General features: G+C 39.6%; 1 non-coding gene across 1 annotated transcript; it reads right to left on the reverse strand.

Annotated features, from left to right (window-relative positions):
* Window positions 1-1,171: 1,171 nt before the first annotated feature.
* TRNAR-CCG (transfer RNA arginine (anticodon CCG)) lies at window positions 1,172-1,245 on the reverse strand. Its single transcript has one exon. It is a non-coding gene; the product is annotated as a tRNA-Arg (tRNA).
* Between the last annotated feature and the right edge of the window lie 4,135 nt (window positions 1,246-5,380).

Below are 5,380 nucleotides of genomic sequence, written 5' to 3' on the forward strand. Positions count from 1 at the left end.
ATTACGTGGAACGATCAGATCAAATAAACCATGACCAAATAAATGCTCAGTCACCTGAAAATCTTCAATCACTTTCTGACCTAATGTCTGTTCGATTACTCTTTTACCTGCAAATGCAATGTACGCTTTAGGTTCGGCAATAATAATATCTCCCAACATGCCAAAACTAGCAGTCACTCCACCAGTTGTCGGTGACGTCAGAATCGATATATATAACAACTTTTTCTCCTTCTGATGAATATATAATGCAGAAGCTATTTTAGCCATTTGCATTAAACTAAAACTTCCTTCTTGCATACGTGCTCCTCCGGAAGCACACACCATAATTAATGGAAGAGATTCCGCGGTAGCGCGCTCGATCAGACGGGTTATTTTCTCACCTACTACAGAGCCCATACTACCTCCCATGAACTGAAAATCCATAACTCCGAGTGCGATAGTAAGACCATTTAATTGACCTATGCCTGTTTGAATAGCATCAGTTAAACCTGTCTCTATTTGATAGAAAGTGATATGATCCTTATAAGATTCATCCTCAGAATTAAGATTATCAGAATGAGAAGGTTCATTCTCAGAATAAAATTGAAGAACATCTAGAGTGTACATGTCTTCATCCATAGGACGCCAAGTGTCACGATCAATTGGAAGTTCTATTCTATCTGAACTATTCATTTGCAGATAATATCCACATTCTTTACAAACACTTTGATTCTCTCTCAAGAATCTGAGATATAGTAAGTTCTCGCAATTATCGCATTGAGCCCATAACTTCTTAATTTTAGCGTAATCAATACTTTTATTCTTGTTTTTCTCCGTCTCATTGGCATCCTTACTATCCCTTTCGACCGAATTTTTTAGTAATGCAGTTATTTTACGCTTGTCTTCGAACCACTCCTTTATAGACATAGAGTTTTCCTTCCATATAAAGGTGAAAATTGTTACTTTTCCTATCTTATTTTGTATGAAGAGAAGTCGTATAAGTATAAATACAATGATGAAAATTATTAATCAATAGTGGAATGAATCATTGAGAAATCATTTCCATTCATTATTGATTAGGAATCTGAAGTATCGATCCGGGATTATGATAGAATACTTTATTCTATTATAAAGAAAGATTCTCTCCTATACCGCGATGGAAAGGAATTTTCATTTAAAATACAACATCTTTTGGGCTAGAAGGGATTTGAACCCTTGACTTCACGGTCCGGAACCATGAGCTCTGATCCGCTGAGCTACCAACCCTATCGAATGATCTATAAGATCATTGTAAAGGATGAATAGGATTCGTTATCGAATGCTTGACCCAAAAAAATTTTCATAAATAACTCTGTTTGAGATATTTAACCTTGGAAATATCTATATATCAATATCTACATAGATATTGATATATAGATATTAATATATGGAAATTCCATATATTGATATCTGAAATTCCATATCTCCGCTCACGATTTGGACTAATATTTGGGGTAGTAGTAAAAGATTGGGCCGAGTCCGATTGGTAGAACGAAAGTCACTGGATTACAAGCGATCAATCACATCAAATTCAAATTTGATCTCCTTCCATATTTCACAAGCAGCAGCTAGTTCAGGACTCCATTTACAAGCTTCACGGATCACTTCATTACCTTCACGAGCAAGATCACGTCCTTCATTACGAGCTTGTACACAAGCTTCTAGAGCAACCCGATTAGCTACTGCACCAGGTGCATTTCCCCAAGGATGTCCCAAAGTTCCCCCACCAAACTGTAGTACGGAATCATCCCCAAAGATCTCGGTCAGAGCAGGCATATGCCAAACGTGAATACCTCCTGAAGCTACGGGCAGAACACCTGGCATAGATACCCAATCTTGAGTGAAGTAAATACCACGACTTCGATCTTTTCGATAAAATCATCACGCAGTAGATCAACAAACCCTAAAGTTACGTCTCGTTCACCTTCAAGTTTACCTACTACAGTACCGGCGTGAATATGATCTCCACCGGACATACGCAATGCTTTAGCCAGTACCCCGAAATGCATACCATGATTTCTTTGTCTGTCAATAACTGCATGCATCGCGCGGTGAATGTGAAGAAGTAGGCCGTTGTCTCGGCAATAATGAGCCAAAGAAGTATTTGCGGTAAAACCTCCCGTCAGGTAGTCATGCATAACGATAGGAACTCCCAATTCTCTTGCAAATATTGCCCTTTTCATCATTTCTTCACATGTACCTGCAGTAGCATTCAAATAATGTCCCTTAATTTCACCCGTCTCAGCCTGAGCCTTATTAAGGGCTTCCGCACAAAAGACAAAACGATCTCTCCAGCGCATGAATGGTTGGGAATTTACGTTCTCATCATCCTTAGTAAAATCGAGTCCACCACGGAGACATTCGTAAACTGCTCTACCATAGTTTTTGGCTGATAGACCCAATTTTGGTTTGATAGTACATCCCAATAAAGGACGACCATATTTGTTCAATTTATCTCTTTCAACTTGGATACCATGAGGTGGACCCTGAAAGTTTTGGAATAAGAAGGGGGAATCCGCAAATCTTCCAAACGTAGAGCCCGTAAGGCCTTGAATCCAAATACATTACCTACAATGGAAGTGAACAAGTTAGTAACAGAACCTTCTTCGAAAAGGTCTAAGGGGGTAAGCTACATAGGCAATAAATTGAGTCTCCTCTCCAGGAACGGGCTCGATGTCATAGCATCGCCCCTTGTAACGATCGAGACTAGTAAGTCCATCGGTCCAAACAGTGGTCCATGTACCGGTGGAAGATTCAGCAGCTACTGCTGCTCCCGCTTCTTCAGGTGGCACCCCGGGTTGAGGAGTTACTCGGAATGCTGCCAAGATATCTGTATCTTTGGTCTGATATTCAGGAGTATAATAAGTTAATCTGTAATCTTTAACACCAGCTTTGAATCCGACACTAGCTTTAGTCTCTGTTTTTGGTGACATAAGTCCCTCCTTTATTAATAATTATTTCTCGCAAGGACGAGGTCTGCTCGACATGGACCGAACGTAAACAATCAATTTTTATAGAAATATCCTACAAAAAGTCGTCCGTTATTGGGGTGCTAGATACACTCTCATTGTATAGTGTTCTTTATGTATGACGCAACCCAATCTTTGCTCTTGAAGTTCTTCCTCCATGGATTGACCCGAGAACCTTTCAGTGGTTAAACTAGTTCATGAATGAAATCAAGGAACGAATGGACCTTTGACCATAATGGTGCGAATTGTCCGAAAATACATATACAGATGTGCGTATGAAGAGAAGAGATAATGATCAATGAGAGAAAGGTCATGAATATCAAGTTTCATATTTCACAGATGATCTGGACATAATTTTGAAGTATTTTCGGTTTTAGTTATGGATAAATTGGTTCTAGTTATAGATAAATCGAAGACTTCCTCATGATCCTTATTCATATCCATCTACCTACTTCATATTCCAAATATGGATGAATTTAAACTTTTCAATAAAGTTGGATTTTACCCAGGTGGGTAACTTCCATTTATTATTTACTGGTCTGATCGACCCAATATGGAACATTTTTTTTTTTTTTATTGATGATATTGGCAAAATCATATTTATATATTCTTCATGGAAATTATTTCCATTTTTGTATGAGAAAAAATCCTCTTGTTCTTGGGGTTTCCGCAAGTGTAGAAACAAATGTGGGACGTATTGCTCAAATCATTGGCCCAGTACTGGATGTCTCTTTTCCTCCAGGTAATATGCCTAATATTTACAATTCATTGATAGTTAAGGGTCAAGGTACAGCCGGTCAAGAAATTCAGGTTACTTGTGAGGTACAACAATTATTAGGAAATCATAAGGTTAGAGCTGTAGCTATGAGTGCTACAGATGGTTTGACGAGAGGAATGAGAGTGATTGACACGGGAGCTCCTCTAAGTGTTCCAGTTGGTGGAGCTACTCTCGGACGAATTTTCAATGTTCTTGGAGAACCTGTCGATAATTTGGGTCCTGTAGATGCTGGCATAACATCTCCTATTCATAGACCTGCTCCCGCCTTTACAGAGTTGGATACAAAATTATCCATCTTCGAAACAGGCATTAAAGTAGTAGATCTTTTGGCTCCTTACCGCCGTGGGGGAAAAATTGGTTTATTTGGAGGAGCTGGAGTGGGTAAAACAGTACTCATTATGGAGTTGATCAACAACATTGCTAAGGCTCATGGAGGGGTATCTGTATTTGGAGGAGTAGGAGAACGTACCCGTGAAGGGAATGATCTTTACATGGAAATGAAAGAATCGGGAGTAATTGATGAACAAAAAATATCAGAATCAAAAGTGGCTCTGGTCTATGGTCAGATGAATGAACCACCGGGAGCTCGCATGAGAGTCGGTTTAACTGCTCTAACCATGGCCGAATATTTCCGAGATGTCAATGAGCAAGACGTACTATTATTTATTGATAACATCTTCCGTTTTGTCCAAGCGGGATCAGAGGTATCCGCCCTATTAGGCAGAATGCCTTCCGCCGTGGGTTATCAGCCAACTCTTAGCACGGAAATGGGTTCTTTGCAAGAGAGAATTACTTCCACAAAAAAGGGATCCATAACCTCGATTCAAGCAGTTTATGTACCTGCTGACGACTTGACCGACCCTGCTCCTGCTACGACATTTGCACATTCAGATGCTACTACCGTACTATCGAGAGGATTAGCTGCGAAGGGTATCTATCCAGCAGTGGATCCTTTAGATTCAACATCGACTATGCTCCAACCTTGGATCGTAGGCGAAGAACATTACGAAACTACACAAGGTTTAAGCAAACTTTACAACGTTATAAGGAACTTCAAGACATTATAGCTATTCCTGGACTGGATGAATTATCGGAGGAAGATCGTTTAATCGTGGCAAGAGCAAGAAAAATTGAACGTTTCCTATCACAACCCTTTTTCGTAGCAGAGGTATTCACAGGTTCCCCGGGCAAATATGTGGGTCTCATGGAAACAATTAGAGGTTTTCAAATGATCCTTTCTGGAGAATTAGATGGTCTTATCGAACAGTCTTTTTATTTGGTGGTAATATTGATGAAGCTACCGCGAAGGCTATAAACTCCAGCATGGAAAGTTAATTCTGAAAATGACCCTAAATCTTCGTGTACTGTCTCCTAATCGAGTCATTTGGGATTCAGAAGTTAAAGAAATAATTCTATCTACTAATAGTGGTCAAATTGGCGTATTACCCAATCATGCTTCACTTGTGGCAGCTGTAGATATAGGAGTTATGAAAATACGTCTCAATGGGCAGTGGTCCACTATGGCTATGATGGGCGGTTTCGCCAAGATAGACAGTGATAGAATAACTATATTGGTAAATAATGCAGAGAGAGATGTTGACATCGATCCCCGAGA

This window comes from Pinus tabuliformis, chromosome 2_1, assembly GCF_031772625.1.
Source record: "Pinus tabuliformis cultivar Carrire ecotype Pingquan chromosome 2_1, CPIR1, whole genome shotgun sequence".
Taxonomy (NCBI): Eukaryota; Viridiplantae; Streptophyta; class Pinopsida; order Pinales; family Pinaceae; genus Pinus; species Pinus tabuliformis.